The sequence below is a fragment of the Macaca fascicularis genome, chromosome 6, assembly GCF_037993035.2.
Source record: "Macaca fascicularis isolate 582-1 chromosome 6, T2T-MFA8v1.1".
NCBI lineage: Eukaryota > Metazoa > Chordata > Mammalia > Primates > Cercopithecidae > Macaca > Macaca fascicularis.
The window spans coordinates 159,025,541-159,044,255 of record NC_088380.1 but is presented as its reverse complement, the minus strand read 5'-3'; the positions used below and the strand labels follow the sequence as shown (position 1 = coordinate 159,044,255).

The 18,715-nt window shown below is 37.5% G+C and overlaps 1 long non-coding RNA gene across 1 annotated transcript in view; it reads right to left on the bottom strand.

Annotated features, from left to right (window-relative positions):
- LOC102121395 (uncharacterized) overlaps positions 1-18,715 on the bottom strand; it is a 295,344-nt gene that overhangs the window by 124,207 nt on the left and 152,422 nt on the right. The window contains exon 2 of the long non-coding RNA XR_010587232.2: positions 5,424-5,513. This is a non-coding gene — a long non-coding RNA (uncharacterized lncRNA). The remainder of the gene's footprint in view (positions 1-5,423; positions 5,514-18,715) is intronic.

The window sequence follows — 18,715 nt, the reverse complement described above, 5'->3', positions numbered from 1 at the left end:
TAGATATTCAAATAGAGAAGTCAATGCATTACTAAGAAGAGAGAAAAAGCAAGATAGGTAAACAATTTCTTCTTGGAATTCTATCTGTCTCTGGGTACGTGATCCACTAGCAAGACTGTTTACAAGACACTTTCAAAGTCCCTGGAGATGGTTTGGGCTTAATTAAAACCTGCTTATTTTGTCCCCAGGATATGAAGTGAGCTATGAAATTAAAAGAATTGACTTTGTCAGGTTTCATGTTTCCTCCCATCTCATATCCAAAAAATTAACTTCTCATCAGACTGACAAATAGACATTGCACCTGGATTATAATCATTATAAATTTGTGCCCCTCTGTAATTACCCTTCTTAATTAGCCTGGGATGTTTGAGGACATAGTCAATAATATTGATAATTCTTCACCTAGTACAGTGACTGTTTCATAGTAGACATCATTTGTTGAGAGAAAAGACGATGGACAAACAGATGGATAATCATAATTATAATCACAATTACAGTAGTAGAAATCATCAATCCCCCTAAGATACTGACGAGTGATATATCGGCCACAGCAGCTGCATCCATTGTAATAGCATTACGTTGCTTACATTGTAACTAGCATTATGAAAATAATATCTAAATATCTATATGCCAAAAAACTCTCAACTCATCCTTCCCATCCCTTATAAAAATTGAGTCAAAATGTATTATACACATAAATGTTAAACTTAAAACTATAAAACTTCTAAGATAAAACATAGGATAAAATCTCTACAATTTTAGATTAGGCAAAGATTTCTTCGACACAACACCTTAACCATGATCTATCAAAGAAAAGGTGAAAACTGGATTTCATTCAAATCTAATCCAAAATTCAAAAGTTCTACTTCACAAAAAAACACTGTTCAGAGAGTGAAAAGATAAACCACAACCTGGGATAAAATATTAGCAAAATACATATCTAACAAAGGACTTGTATCTAGAGCACACAAAGAATTCTCAAAATTTGATACTAAAAAGATGAATAACCCAATAAAAAAAAAGGGCAAAAGGTTTGGACGCATACGTCATCAAATATATATCAATGGCAAATAAGCAAGCAAAAAAATGTTCAACAACATTAATCATCAGGAAAATTCAAATTAAAGCTCCAGTGAGATAACACCTCTATGAAAGGCCAAAATTTAAAAGACTGACCATACCAAGTGCTAGCAAGAAAGTGGACAAATTATAATTCCCATACATGTTGGAAAGAATTGTAAAATGTTACAGTCACTTTGGAAAACAGTTTGGCAGTTCCTTATAAAATAAACATGCATTTATCATACAACACAGCAATCATACTCCTAGATATTCACTGAGTGACATGGCGACTTATAGTCACCTAAAACCTTTCACATGTTTATGGAAGCTTTATTCATCATCACACCACACTGCAAACAACACAAATATCCTTCAGCTGCTGAATGGATGAACAAACTGTGATATATCTATACCATGGAATACTACTCAGCAATAAAACGAAAAGAAATACTGATATACACACACACACACACACGTACATAAACACATATACATGTAAAACAATGTGGATAAATTTCACATAGTATACTCAGTGAAAGAAGACAGACTCAAAAGGCCACATAGTATATGGTTCCATTTAAATGACATTCTCAAAAGGGCGAAATTACAAGAATAGAAAATAGATCAGTGGTTTCCAAGTCTGAGAGTAGATGTGGGGTTGACTAGAAGGGCAAAAAAAGTAGTAATTTCTTGGGGTGATGGAACCGTTCTGAATTTTGATTGTGGTGGTGGTTATGTGACTGCATGTGTTTGCCAAAAGCTCATTAGAACTATATGCAAAAAAGAGTAAATTTTACTGTATGTAAAATGCTTTAAAAGAACATAGGTTGCATTCTAAGAAAAAAAACACAAAAACATCTAGCCAGAAATCTCTCTACAATTATTTTTTAAATAATAAGAATTATAGCTAACATTTGTTGAGACTTTACTACATGATAGGCATGTAGTAAGGTGCCTTATCTGTGCTAAGACTTTTTGCACTGTATCTCATTTAATTTTCATAACAATCTTTTGAGATAGGAACTATTGTTACTCCCTTTTACAGGTAAGGAAAAGGAAAGTCACAGAAGTTTTCTCTGATCTCAGTCCACAGCCCAGGTCACAGGACTTCAGATGGTACAATCTAATCCATTACACTACATGGCATCCCACTGATACAATGGAAGGAAACTGAACTGGAAGCCAGAGTCCAGTCTCAACCCTGGTCTGCAACTAACACAGTATGAGCATAAACAAGTACCTAACCTGTCTATGCTTTCCTTTCCTTATATTAAAATTCAAAGCACTGGAAACAGATGACTTCTCAGTTTCCACTTAATCCTAGTTTATAAGTCTATGAATAGCTTTTAGTTACTTGCTGCTTAAAAAGATCAACGTTTCTGTCTCATTTCTTTCCATGCCCTCCTGCTGCCCTGCTGGGTCCTGGTGTGTAAAATTCCACCATTAGTTTTTTTTATTCCTAAGGTATGGTAACTTCAGAATAGTACAGTGCATATGACATAACCCTTGGGTTCTAGTTGTTCAGTCTAGAAGATGAGAAAGAGAGATAAGCAACCAACAGTAATGAAGAATGTTGTGTTGCATGTTAAGTGTTTTGCTGTGAAGCAGTGATATTTAGAGTGGTGGACCAGAACATGGGCTCTGGAGATAGAGAGAGCTGGGTTTAAGACCTTTTTCATCCTCAGTTTCTTCGTCTCTAAAACAAGATTGTATCAAGATGTATGAGACTGCTATAAGCCTAAATGAGGTACTACACATAAAGCACATGGAACTCTGGGTAATATAATAATTAGTCTTGTTCATAACTATTTTTATATTATTAATGAAATAGATAATCTTCTGGGATCAAAAAGGAAAGGAAGAAACAAATGCTCAGAGAAAATCAGTAATTTGCTCAAGGTCAAGTAGCTAATAGAATTAAGAACTCTAGACAGGGCCGGGCACAGTGGCTCATGACTGTAATCCCAGCACTTTGGGAGGCTGAGGCGGGCAGATCATGAGGCCAGGAGCTCAAGACCAGCCTGACCAACATGGTGAAACCACGTCTCTACCAAAAATACAAAAATTTGCCAGGCATGGTGGTGCACACCTGTAATCCTAGCTACTCAGGAGGCTGAGGCAGGAGAATCACTTGAACCTGGGAAGCAGAGGTTGCCGTAAGCCAAGATTACACATTGCAATCCAGCCTGGATGACAGAGTGAGACTCTGTCTCAAAAAATAAAAACAAAAAATAAAGAAAAAAAAGAATACTAGACAGATCAGTGTGGCACTTGAATGGGAGAGTTGAGTAAATGCTTCCTATCATCCATGCAATTCTATATATTTCTGACCTTGTTGAATAAGCTGTATCCTTCATATTTCTTTGAGATCTCCCTCCCATCAGCATCTGTAACTAGGAGTTGGCAAGAACTATAAAACCCTCCTCTCCTGGGTCATGGGGGAAGGGTTCCTCAAGAAGATTGATCTCTCCATCTTTCTTTAGGATACAGATTGTTCCCACAGGAAATATGACTGCCCAGAAATGATGCTGTATTTGGCACTGTCTCCACTCATGTATTATCTTCTGTTCCTCACAGGAGTCATCATCTCTGGCACCCTCTGGAATTACACTTACATGATTTTTTTCTTTTTATTTGTTCCCTCTCAAAGTAGTTATATAATTAACAATGCTTGAAGTCTCTACATATCACTCCACAGCTGCAGTTCTCAACCATGGTTGATTGTATACTCCAGGGCACACTTGGCAATATTTGGAGACAATTTTAGTTGTCACAGTCAGGGGGAATGGGGTAAGCTTGCTGGCATTCAATAAGTAGAGGCTATGGACGCTGCTAAACATCCTACAATACAAAGGACAACCTCCAGCAAAGAATTATCCGGCTCCAAATGACAATACTGCCAAGATTAAGAAACCCTGCTCTAGGCTGACAAAAGTGGTTTCACCTCTGCTTGCCCATTTGATGCTTATCACATCTTTAGGATGAAAGCCAGGTCAATACCCACATCTACCCCCAAAGTTCTCCTTATAGTAAGGAGAGAGAGAGATACCCTCGCTGCTAAGCTAAGGAACTGAGACCCAGGGAAGTAGAGTGAATGGTCCAAGGCCACAAAATGAGGTCAAAGCGAAGTCAAGACTTTGAATTTCCTGACTCTCAGTGCTACCTCACTGTCAGCATGTTTTTAAGAAATGTGATACAAAGATATTTCTCCTCTGGCCAGTGAGAGTGTTAGAAAGCCAGAAAACCTTAAAGTCATAAATAAATACATTCTCTTAAAGTCATCATAGAATATTAGCTTGGGAAAGATCCTTAGAGATTATTTAATTCAACTCTATTATTTTACAGATGGGAAAAAAATAGACAACCATGCCATAAAGGAGATGCAGTTGTAGAGCAGCGTATACCAAAATCCCTTTCCCTTCTGTTCACCCATCAAGCAGCCTACTGCCCACTGCAATGGAGAAAGCTTTTTAAACTTTAGGATGGTCTACACAAGTGCATTTATATAAGAAAGATAAAGAGGGAATTATAGGGAAACTAACTCAGGCATTAGACAAGGGAAGGTGGGTTGGTTGCTGAGGGCTTAAGAGAGTTGGAAAGCACAAAGAAGGGACAGGAGCAAAAGCAGGTTAAGTGAAGACTAAAAGAAATAGGAAAAGAGGAAGAGAAAAGAGAAAGAAAGTACATATTCCTTTTGTGTTCTGGAATTCCCATGTGCCTCTTAAGAACTAAGAAAAGACAATCTGTCACACAAACAAAACAGTACTTAAAAAAAAATTTACCATTATTTTCTAACCATAAAGGTAATATATGACTCTTATTTTTAAAATGAATATTATAGAAAAATATGAGCATAAAATTTTTCTCAGTTTCCCACCCTTCTGAGATAACAACTATTAGCAACTTAATCTATGTTTTAATTCTATATTCTATTTTTATATTATAAGCTATTAAATGTTTAACTTTTTTTACAAAAATGTTATCTACACAAAATATATGGTACCTGATTTTTTACTTGAACACATAATGAACATATTTTCACATTGGTACACAAAAAGATATTATTTTTAAGTTGATATAGTATTCTATTATTTGGATATATCATAATTCACTATTGATAAATATACATTTTTATTCTCGTGTGAGTACTTTCACATAATAATTCCTAGAAGTGTAGTTGCTATGGAATCATGCAATAGGATATGTACATTTAAATTTTTTAATAGTCAAATTGCCTAAATAACAACTATTAATTTTAACTCCTCCCAAAACGACAGTTTATATCAGTGGCCACCTCCTCCTTGAAGCAGCCCCTGATTCTGCCAGCTGAAAATTAGCCCTCATCCTCAGAACCTATCTACCTTTTATCTATGTGCTTCTTTCAGTCTTCTCTCTCCTCAGTGGCAGCCCCATATCTGTGTCAACTTATATTATTGTCCTGGTGTCAGCACCTGTAACAAGAAAATTGGATGAGAAGAAAATGAGTGTAAAGTGAAGAACCCAGGGTTTCATTAACGACTTTCAGCGCCTCCCTGTTTCTGCTGATCTCACCTGAATAGGTTCTACCAAACATGCATCTTAGCCAGATGTGCCAACCAGTGAAAAATGAATTAAGAAGGACAGCTAATTAGAAGATCAAACAACCCATAGAACTGAGTAACTCAGACCTTGTGGAGATGTTTCACTGCTCTGCTCCAAATGGCCTAAATGAATCAGGGGCCTTCTAGGGATGGTCCTATACACTTTATCCTGAAAATCAAAGGAGAGTGTCAGTTTTCTCTCTTAAGATGAAAACTCTGAAACGAAACCATAGAAAAGAGTCAGGACTGGAATAAGAGATCATCTGTCTTCAAGTGCGTACCCTGGACAGAAATGCCCAGTCTTCCTGAAAGCCTATTCCCTGGAACCCCAGGCCCACGATACACTTTAGAAAATAAAAGACTGGTTCAAATAGGTTGGCAAACACCACACGCTTTATTTTCTCTTAGCTATTCACAAAGCACATTTGCAACCTAGAATCTGTGCAGAGGCTTTAAGAAACCTTCTGCTGCTAAGAAACCTGTTTAATATATTGATATTCCAAGTTACTCACTTTGGAAAATATGACCAGGGCCAAATCTCACTTCCAGTCTTCCTGTCCTACCTCTTGGGTCTCTGCTCAAGAGATGAGTGCTGTTTGGGAATCACGGAAAGCCACTTTAAGGATTGTAAAGCAATATACTAATATTCAGGACTGTTCTTATCAGTAACAGTCAGATATTAAATTAATACTCAAGAACTACATACCTAGCACCTACTAGAGGTCCAGTAATAGGAATACAATAGTCAGTCAGTAGCAAGTCTCCTGTTCTCTGGTCTAGTCCTGGGAGTGGTCCAGTCTTCATTCATGCAATCTCTACTCCCAGCCCCACAACCCCCCAAACACCCTCAATGGTTCTGGGACCTTGGAGGAGGCACTTTGCTGGGTAAAGAGAAGTGTTCTTGTTTCTAAAAAAAAAAAAAAAAACCAAAAAGTCACCAGGAAGTGGGCTCTCCTATGCTATCTGAGTTGGGATTTGAGGGCAAATCTAATAGAAAGATAAGGTTACCTCTGTTCACATTTCCATGTAAACAAAACACAGAAGCTATGAACGCTCTGCCAGATTCTTCTTCTCTGTGAAATTATATGAAAACGCAAACCTTGAGAGCTCAGTTATTTCAGTTGTCTTGTTGTTAAAACAACCAGAACCATACGAAATGTTTTGAGATTTGTCCTGGAGGCTTGGTAAATGTGTGGAGGTTGAATCCATCATGTCTCTGAATGTTATAGTACAAAGCTAAGAGTCTCAAGATGAACTATTAATGACATATGTACAAAAAAGAAAGGGTTCTCGTATGTTATCAATGGGAGGGTAAGTATTAGTATAGTATTAGTACAACCTTTGTGTAGTGTAATTTGCAATATCTATCACATATTAAATGCACATACCATTTGACTCAGAAGTTTACTTACTAACTCATCCAACAAACATTTATTGAGCACTGTTGGAGGTGCTGAAAATAGCCCCCTAACAAAACCAACAAAGCCTCACCCATAGTACTTACATTCTATTGGGGAAAAGGTCTGCAATAAACAGATAAACAAGAGAATACATAATATTTCAGGTGATGCTAAGTCACATGCAGAAAAACAAATCATGTTAAAGGGAAGGAAGAATTCCAAAGTGGGATGAGGGTATGCAGGGAAGACCCCTCTGATCAAGTAAAAACTGAGCAAATGCCTGAAGGAAATGAGGACATGAGCTATATGTATACCTGGGGAAAGAGTATGCCAGTCATGGGGATGGTATGTATTTTGAGATCATAGAGTACTTGCATTTTAAGGAAGATAAATGAGGTCAACATAGCCAGAGCAAAGTAAGCAAAGCAGGAGCTCAAAGAGCTGCAGGATCCAGAGCAGGCAGGAATCACAGGTCAGATTATATAGAACCCTCCAGGCCAGAGTACAAACCTTTATTTTCACTCTGTGGAAAATGGGACGCCTTTGGGAAGGTCTAAGCCTAGAAATTAGTTCTTAGAGAACCAGTGTGAGCTCTTGTATGGAACAGACTGTAAGGAAGCAATACAGGAGAGAGACTAGGAGGCAACTCAACAATCCAAGGAAGATAGGAGGGTGGTTGGACCAGAGTGGTAGCCATGGAGTGGGGATAAGTAATCATAGGACAAGATTTGCTGAAAGTTTGGGTGTGTGTGAGAGAAATAGAGGCAGTAGGGATGACCACAAGGTTTTTGGCCTGAGCCACTGGAAGGGCAGAATGCTATTTACTAAAATAGGGAGAGCTTCAAAGAAACAGGTTTTAAGGGATGGATACAGGCAAATTAGGAGTTCAGTTTTAGATATGTTGACCTTGAAAGCATGTTAGATGTCCAAATGGAGATACTACATGAGAAAAATGAATACACAGATCTGGATTCAGGGCAGAAATCAGAGTGAGAACACATATTTGGGAGTTGTCATTGTATGGTATTTAAAACCACACAGCAGAGAAAGATCACCTAGGAAGTGGGTCTAGACAGAACAGAAAAGAGGGCCATATTCTAGGAATTTATCTTATCCATATATTCATGAACATATGAAAAGTGACAGGTGTATGAGCACATGCATAAAAGTGTTATTGTGCCAAAGATTGAAAGCAACAAAAACTCATTGATAAAGAACCTGAAAAGTGAATTATAGTACAATCTTACATTGGAATTGTAAGGTTATTCAGTAGTCTTTAGAAAATGGAGGTGACTTTCTGCTAACATCATACTTAAAGGTGACAAATGGAATTCTTCCCCCACAAAGCTCAGGAATAAGGCATGGATATCCACTCTCACTCAGTATAGTGCTAGAGGTTCTAGCTATTGCAATAAGGCAAGAAAAAGAAACAAAAGGCATATTAAATAGAAAAGAAGAAATAAAATTTTGTCTATTTATAAATGACACAATTATCTATATAAAAACTCCAGAGTATCCATTAAAAATAACTCCTATAACTGTTCAGCACTAAGTGGGTTCAGGAAGCTTCAGGAAACAAGACCAAAAAACAAAAGTTAATTTCATTTCTATATACTACAATGAATTTGTGGAAAATGAAATTTAAAATAGTACCATTTACAACTGCTCCAAAAAAAAAAAAGATATAAACTCAACAAAACTTGCACAGAGCACTTGTATGCTAAAAATTGCACAATGCTTATTAATTAAAGACCTAAATAGAGAGCATATGCTGCTCATAATAAATATTCAACATGGTAAAGATGTTGCTTCTCCCCAAACTGACCCATAAATTTAATGCAATGACTATTGAAACTTCAGCAAGGATTTTATAGACATAGACAAGGTTATTCTGAAATTCAAGTGGAAAGACACAGTCCCTAGAATAGCTAAAGCAATCTTGGCAAAGAAGAATAAAGTGAAAGGAGTAAGTCTACCTGATTTTAAGACTTATTATATATTATAGTAGTCAAGAGAGTGTGGTACTAGTGGATGGATAGATGCATAGTTCAGTGAAACAGAAAAGAAAACCCAGAAATAGAACCATACAAATATATACAATTGACTTTTCATAAAGGTGCAAAAGTAATTCAATGGAGGAAGCATGGCTTCTTCAACAAGTGGTGCTAGAATAATTGAAGACCAATAGACAAAAATAAATAAATAAACCTAAACCACGTATTACGTACAAAAATTAACTTGAAATAGGTCATGGACCTCAACATAACATGTAAAACTATGAAGCTTTTGGGAAAATGCATGAGGAAAAATATTCTGGATCCTGAACTAGGAAAAAAATTCTTAGACTTGACTTCAAAAGCATGATTCATTAAAGGAAAAATTGATAAATTGGATCTCATCAAAATTAAAAACTCTCACTCTATGAAAGCCCATGGGAAAAAGATGAAAAGACAACCTACAGACTGGGAGAAAATATTTGCAAGCCACGAATCCAATAAAGGACTAGTATCTAAAATATATCAGAACCTCTCAAAATTCAATAGTAAAAAAAATCCAATTAGAAAACGGATAAAATACATGAGCAGACATTTCAAATAAGAGGATATGCAGATGACAAAGGCACATAAAAAGTTGCTCATTAGCCATCAGAGAAACGCGAATTAGAACCATAATGGAATATCATTATACACCAATCAGAATGGCTAAAATAAAAAATAGTAATGCCACTAACTGCCAGCATAAATGCAGAGAGACTAGATCACTCATACATTGCTGGTGGGAATATAACATGGTATAGCCACTGTAAAAAATAGAGCTTGGCAGTTTTTTATAAAACTAAATGCAATTATCATACAAACCAGCAGTCACACACTTGGGCATTTATCACAGAAAATTAAATACTCATGTTCACAAATACTCTGTGTACAAATACTCATCACAGCTTTATTCATAATAATAAAAAACTGGAAACAGTCCAGATGTCCTTCAACAGATAAATGGTGAGATAAACTGTGGTACAGTCATAAATACAGTTATGCATCACTTAACGATGGGTAGCTATTCTGAGAAATGCATTGTTGGGTGATTTTGTTTTTGTCCAAACATCAGAGTGTACCTACACAAACCTAGATGGGCTAGCCTACTACAATCTAGTCCCTATGGTTTAGCCTATTGTTTCTAGGCTACAAATCTATACAGCATGTTACTGTACTGAATACTGCAGGCAACTGCAACACAGTGGTAAATATTTGTGTAATTAAACATAACTAAAGAGAGAAAAAGCACAGTTAAAATGCACAAATATAATCTTATGGGACTACCATTGTATATGTGGTCCATTGCTGAACAAAATGTTATGTGGTGGATGACCGTGCATATTCAGCAATAAAAATGAAACAATCTGAATGAGTCTCCAGGGATTTACATTCAGTGAGAAAAAAAAAAAAAACAGTTCCAAAAGGTAACATATTATAGGATTCTATTCATATAACATTTTTTAATAACAGTTTAGGAATGAATAACTGATTAGTGGTTGACAGGGATTGGGACAGAGAAGAGGTGAAAGGAAGTGGGTGTTACTATAAAAGGACAACACAACAGATCCTCATTCAGGGTCTTGAATGTGGTAGTAAAGACACAAATCTGCACATAATGAAATTGCATATAACTGAACACGCATACACACAACAAAATGTACATATACTCATGCACATATCAAATACAGGTAAAGCTGGGGAAATCTGAATAAGATTGGTAGACTGTATGTCAGTAACCTGGTTGTGATTTTGTACTATAGTTTTGCAAAATGCTACCATTAAGATAAACTAGATAAATGGTACATGAGATCTCTCCATATTATTTCTTACAACTACATGTGAATCTGCAATTACCTCATTGCAAATTTTTAATTAAAATATGATTGCTTAAATAAACTATAAAATACCCCCAAAATCTTTTTAGACTGATAAGGAAGATAATAGATATTTATCCACAATACATTAAGTAAAAACATGAGGATATATAAGAGAAACTTACCATTATAGGGAAAAGGGAATATATAGACCAGCTCTGGCTAGGACCATCAAAGAACTGGTAACAATTTCTCAGTTGTCTCTGGGGAGGGAACCAGGGAAGAGAGAGGGGAGGGAGAACACATTTCACAGAAGTGTAATCTTTGGATATTTTTAATTTGGGGTCATGAGCAGATATTACCTCCCAAAGAAATAAATACATTTTAAATAAAAATATGTTGTTCCTAAATGAAAATCAGTCAGGCTGAACAATGAAACATATGCATGCACACATACAGAAAACCAATCAGCCAACATGTATTTTTTTAACTGTCCTCTAAGAGATTTGCATGGATACAGGATATGAAAGACTTACAATAATGTGAAAGAGGCAATATCAATATCAAGTCAGGGAGAAATGTTGTACAAAGGGAGAAATAACCCAAACCCTATATGGCTGCTATTCCAATCACCAACAGAGTGTGAGCCAAGCAGCAAGGGCTATGAATAGAGTTGGGGGAGATCTTAAAGAGTTGAGGTGGAAGGTTTCCCTTAACAGGTGGAATGACTTTGACCTTGAAGTTCAGAAAGAATTTGAACAAGAGGGGACCAATTTAAAGATAGCTGGATGAACTAATAACAGAACTGATAATTGATATTTTCATAATGTTTTAGAAAGTGTCAAGTATGTTCAAATTATTAGAGGGCTAATAAAAGCCCCCTGAAATGACCATCAAAATTTGCAGATGTGCAAACTAAAGAAGAGAGGAACTCAATGATGTTCCTAATGTCTCAGATCTCTTAAGTGAAAGAATAGAAGGTAGGGGTCCTGCCAGCTAGATTCACTCATTCTACCCCATCTCCAAAAACAGAACTACAGGTGGCCAATATAGTAAAGATGCATCAAGCTTTATGTCTAGTCTTGTCAAAAGCAGCTCTACTACCAGAGAAGAAAATGTTCACCTGGAAAACTGAAAATAGCCAAATCTTTTGTTTGGTTCTAGATGCATCAATAAGGAAGAAGGATTTAAAAACAGCTGCTACTGAGTCTTTACCATGTGCCAACCATTGTGCTGAATGCTTTTCATAAATTTGCTTATTTTACCCTCACAATAATCATTTGATGTCAATATATTTAACCCTGATTTTGCAGAAAAGAACCCTGGAGAATAAATAGCATGACCCAGGTCACAAAGCCACAACATGACCAAGTTAAGATGTAACCCAGACTGGTCTGTTTCAACACCCAATGCTATTTCCACATCATTGGGTGTCATGTTTTGCTGAGACCCCCAAAACATCACTCTGAATTTTCTAAATGCAATGGTATATTTTCAAAACAAACAAATAAATGTCTGGCCTGGAGTTTTAAGAATACTTATTTAAAATAGTAGTTATGTCATGTATTTATTTACTATTTTCTATTTTGTCTTTCAATCTTTATAACCATTTAGTAAATGAAGAAAACAAGGCTAATGTGTTCTTCTGCTCATTAATTAGAATCTGCTTTGTCCCCTTACAACTGCAGATATATAAACATCAGAGCTAGGAGGAGGATCCTAAGATATAGACTATCTCATCTAACCTGGTCATTGTATGAATGAGAAAACAGATACCAAGAGAAGTAGAAGGACTTCTTCAGTTTTCCACAGTTGATTAGTGAAACACATGGGACCAGCACTCATGTCCCCCAAGAAGCAATCTTCTATTGCTTCTTATTAGCAGTAATTCTCAGCCCTGTGAAGAGAATTACTGCTAGCAAGAAGCAATAGAAAATCAAATCAAACCCTGAAACATAAGGTCTCCACCAGGCTGGTCTGTTAAGGGAGCAAAAAAAGGAGAGGATGGAGGAAGAACTATTTAAGCAGGAACCTCAACAACAATTGGGCTTTACATATCACCACAGACAAAAATCAATCTCCATTCACCGCCTCAAACTAAATCAGATACCTCAAAGGGACACACATAAACACACATACCACCATCTATGAAAACAAACCCCAAAAAAATCAATTCCATGTTACGCATTTGGACCTTGGGAAATATATTACCCCGCTGCAATGGTGATTTTGATTTGGTTAAAAATAAGACTTTTAAAAGTGGGTATTTGCCAGACTGAGACACAAAATTATATAATCTTATAGCTAGCAGGGAGTACAGACCTCATTTAACCCAGTTCTTCATTTTGCAAATAAAGAAACTAGGACTCAGAACAGAACAAGCATTCCCATGTTGATCATTTTCTATTGAGATCAGGAGTAAAAGTCAGGCCAGCTAATTTTTGGTCGATAAGAGCACAGACGTTGGAAGCAAACGAGCCTGTGTCCCAATCCTGCCTCTATCACTGCTACCTGCATGACTGTAGCAGACACATTTGTTGACTAACTTAAACCTATTGTTAATCCCTACATCCCTTTCCTGCCTCTCTATGGAACCAGAGAAAGCCGAATACAACTGAGCCTTAATTACCCTGCACAGAGCCACTTAGACATAGACATAGATTTTTTTCAATAAAAGTTATACCAGTGTGCCTGTTCCTCCTGCCTCCTCTTCAGCCTCCTCCACCTCTTCCACCTTTGCCACCCCAAGAGAGATCAACCCTTCTGTTTCTCCTCCTCCTCAGCCTACTCAACATGAAGATGATGAGGATGAAGACTTTTATGATTACTTACTTTCACCTAATGAACAGAAAATATATTTTCTCTGATTTTCTTAAGAACATTTTATTTTCTACCTTTATTGTAAAAATACAGTATATAATATATGTAACACACCAAGTATATGTTAGTCATCCACAAGGCTTTCAGTCAACAGTAGGCTGTTAGTAGTTAAGTTTTGGGGGAGTAAAAAATTTATATGTGGAAGTTTTACTGTGCAAAGGGTTGGCTCCTAACCCCCATGTTGTTCAAGGGTCTGCTGTACTCATTTCTCCCAGCCTTCCTTGCAGCTAGGGGTAATCATGTCACACAAGTCTGGCCTATGAGATCTAAATGGAAATCAGCCTGAGTTTTCTGGAAAGACTTTCACTTTTTGTAATAATAGAGATACATGTAATTAGCGCTATCTCGATCCTCTTGCTTCTTCCCTGAACACAAACTTGCTGCCTGAAGCAAACACTTCAGGTCATAACCATCTTGTAAGCATGAGTATACAAGCACAAATTCAAAAGCCAACAGACTGAGGATGGCAGAGGGAAGCACAGCAGAATGATAAAACTTGGGTCCTTAACGGCATCATTGAAGTGGAATCCTCATCTACAGTACCACCAGTATACTTGTTGCAGAAAAAAAAAAACAAAAAAAAAACCCAACTATTTGTTTAAACCAACATTTGTTGGTTTTCTACTAATTGCAGCCAAAAATAAACTTATATAGTTACCTTAGACAAATTAGTGCCTCTAACCCTCAGTTGTCATACCTATAAAATGAAGAACAACCATACATACATCATCAGCCTACTGTCCCTTCATGAATTCAGTTTGTATTAACTGAGCACCTATTATGTGGTAGATACTGTTCTGGGAGTTGGGGATATTGTGTTTTTAAAAAAAAAAAGGTTCCCATGATAGTGAAGCAGACTTTCTAATCTTGGAAGACAAACAATAAACAAATAGACAAAAAAAGTGTCATGTATTGTGAAGACTAAGGAAAAAAATGCATGTGAAGGGCTGGGCGCAGTGCTTGTCACAGAGTGAAGGTCAAAATAGCAACTGCTACTATTATCACTCTTGTTAGCATTTAGCAAATGCCATTTAAATTCTTATGTTTTCCCCAAACCCATATACATATGATTTATTAGAAATATGGGGATCTCAAGTCATCTTAAGATGTCAGGAGGAATCCTTGCACTCTGACCTGCTTTTTAAGTTTTTCCTCTCAAGTTGAGAACATTCTCTTTTAGACTGTGGAGCTCCAAGGTTCACATACCTTTAGATTTTTCCAGTTCACCAGGACTTTTTCTGATTGATCAAACCAGAGAGACTAAAGTGGCTGGAACGGAAGAAGGAAGTTGGACAGGAATGGGAATTTGCTACAGGTAGCTGCCCTGTCTTCAGCTAAGGACCTAACAGGACTTTGTCTGGAGCAGTTAACCCATGTTAGTGGCCACTTCTCTCTAGAAATTGCCAGGAGGCACCTGAGATTAGACAATAGAGTCCAAAATGCCTTTGTTTTTTCAGATGTCATTTCACTAAGAAACTAATTTCATGGGTGGAAATTACAGAGCAACAGAATAGAGGGTTGGGCTTTGAAATGTCTTGGAAATAGTATTGGATTAGTCCAGGCTCTGGTCTTGAGTTCTGAATCCAACTATTATTTTCTGTGTGACCCCCAAACAATCTCCTCCCTACTCTGGACCCTAGTTTCTTCATCAATACAAGGATGGAGCTGGTCTAGGCCATGCCTAGGGGTCCTTTTATCTCTGACATCCTGTCATTCTCTTTTTTTCAAATCATCTTTTGTGGTGAGATTCCCTCCTCCCAGCAGCTGGAACAGGGGTGCCTCTCTCAGCATATTTGCTAATGCCCAGCCGCCAGAGGAAAAAATTGCTGACTGACGCTCTGGCTGCCTCTGTGTTGTTAAACACCTACTTACAGCTCTAATCGGCTGGTTTTCATGCCCAGGAGATGGGGATTGATTGCTGACATTGACCTGGCAAGGAGACGATCCTGCAATCACCAGCCAAAGCAACTTAGGCATGCAGGCTGGGAATCTGGCAAATGATACTGTAGAGGGGAAACGATGGGGAGAAGAGAGAGAGCATGGGAACAAGAATGGGAGGTGGTTATATGCAGTGGTTAAGAACATTGCTTGTGAAGTCAGGCAGATCTGCGTATCATTTCTTTCCTTGTCATTTTCCAGCTGTGTAAACTTGGGCATGTTACCTTTATGCAGCAGTTGACTCTACCACCCTGTCTCGGTGAATGAATCCTGGTTGGTCCAAATGCAATGTTAATCTTTTCTGTTTACCAGTGATTGCTTGAGAATGAACATGTGACCCAATCCTGGCCATTGAGACCTGAGAAGAGTATTTCTAGGTGGAAAGTTTTCTGTGATTGGTAAATAAGGCTACCACAAGCCTCTTGGTCATTAGGATCATCATGCTAATTTAAAGCATCCTGTGACTGTAAAGGAAAACCCTACTGATAGCATGGCAGAACAAAAGGATAGAAGGAAATGACATCTGTGATGATGTCATTAAGCTGCCAAATTCTTCAACCCTGAAGCTGCCCAGATCGCTTGCTGTTGCTTGATGAAAAAAATCAATCCCTAGTACTTAAACTACATTTAGTGGGTTTTCTGTTAATTGTAGCCAAAAGCCTTCTGAGAGTAGCAGTCATAATAATTGTTGTTATAATTGCTAGAATTCCACTATCCAGAATAGTGTAAAAATAAAAAATAGTTAGTTAGTTAGAAGAACTGAGCTCAAATCCTAGTAACTCCCTTTAACACACTGTACTTCAGTCTCCTGACAACTAAAATACAGATCTACCTCTGAAAATGCCTTGAAAAGTCATATAAAGACCTACATAATCTTAGAGAAATATTATTACTACCCACTCTGCAATTGGTAGTCTCTAGGGAAAGTACTGGTAGTTGAGAGTCAGCAGATCAGTTTCTCATTCTGGTCCTGACATTAATTTCCTTTGCAACATTGGACAAATCCCTTGCCTTCTCTGGGCCTTAGTTTATCTATCTGTAAAATTGAGGTCCTGGACCGGCTTAAATCTAAGATCAGTCTTCGAAGTGATATTCTATGAATCAAAATGATATCATCGTTTCTTTCATAAACAGCCTCCCAAATAATTATTGTTGGCAGAGGTCACAGCAAACTTAGGAAAAAGCCACTGTAAATATCCTCTGAGTGCTGTGTGTTGTATTTCCTCCTGGTGCACTATCGTTAGCTCTCATGCACAGACAGTCCTACTGTGTGCAAGATCCCACTTGACTCTCCTCTCAGCATTAGGTTAACAGTACACTATCCTCGTGTCCCACTGTCCTGGGCAATTTCCCCAGCATCTCAACCAACAAAGGAAACACTGCCTGCAAGATCCTAATTTTCTTCATGAAGAACATTTACTTAGGATACAAAGATACCGAAAGCAAGAATTCTCAAAATGAAATTATTTTGGCTTGATGCAGGGATTGTTTAAGAAAACAGACTAAAATTCCCATCCAAACCAACTCAGAAGTGTTTCCAAAATACTCACTGGAGTCCAAAATATGACTCCAGTCATAATACCAGATGGGATGGAAGTAGATGCTATTTTATCCACTTTCCAAGTAGACAAAGTAAATTTGCCTTGCGCCATTGCATGTAGACTGACAGAGAACCTGCTCATGTGTATACCGTATGGTCCTTTTAAAAGCCCTGTTATATGATCCTCCCAATAGCACTCAGAGGAAACAACACAAAGCAGGTGGCATGTGGCACATGGGATAATATCTAGGCTTTGGAAAGAACGACACCTGGAGCCAAAATCTTGCTCTGCCCTCTTCATTCTTTTTCTTTCTTTCCCCATGTGTGTACTGCACACCTTTTATGTGCTAGGGACCGTTACAGGCTTAAACATCACTCTCCAGCACACATATATAGTCCCTTCCCAATCAGTCCCAGAACCTAAAATGTGTGCGCAGTTGGTGGAGCAAACCTATCCCTAGGCCAAAGGGATGAATTGTGCTGGTCTAAGACAGTCATCGTATCCCTCCCATTCTTTGATTATTATGGGTCTACTAGAAAGCATGTGTTCCAGGTGGAGTCTTAAAGATTATACAAACATGTGATTATTCACTAGAAGCATCCAGGGCTCAAGTTTATTATAGCCAAAGGATACACAGTAGAACCCACAAGGGGAAAAGACACAAGGTGGAATCTAGAGAAATCCATGCACAGGCTTCATTATGCTGTCACCACCTGGTGAGGGGACACATCATTGTTCCCTATTCCAGCAGCAAAAAAATAAATAAAACTAAAAATGCAGTACCATATGTGCAATGTTTCTGCCTAGGGAAGCCCATTTGAAACTCAGAATCCAAGGTTCTTATTGAGAAGTGGTCATATTAGTGCCCTCTACCTAGCACATATCAAAATTCTAGATTCTCAAAAGGAAAGCAGTGTTCAGCATAAATCATCTTATTTATATAGTTTAGAAGCCAGAAACCACCCTCATTTGTTGGGAATGGGTCAAACACCAAGTTTTCAGATGCCAGCCAAGGGCCAATCTTACGTGCAGGTTCTTCTAAAGGTAATAGCCTTTTACCAGCTATGCTAACTCTTTTCCATAATGTGACTCAGTCCTGATCAATGAGATATAAATAAAAATCTGTTGGAGACTTTCTTTCTGGAAAAATAACATATCCATGAGGGGAAAAAATGTTTTTTTCTCTGTCCTTTTATTTCCTGCTTATTGGGATGATGAATAAAAATATAATACCTGGAGCCAAAGCATCAATCTTGCAACAATGAGGGGACAAGCATGAGGATGAAAATACAACACACTGAGTATGGCCAAAAAGGAAGGGAGAGTGTCTGGGTCCTTAAACTAATACCAACAGCCAGTCATCTTCACATTTTATGTCTCATGAGGGAAACAAGCAGCATAGGTTTAGGACACTGCTAGTAAAATCTATTACTTGCAGCTATATTCACTCCTAAATGATAGAAC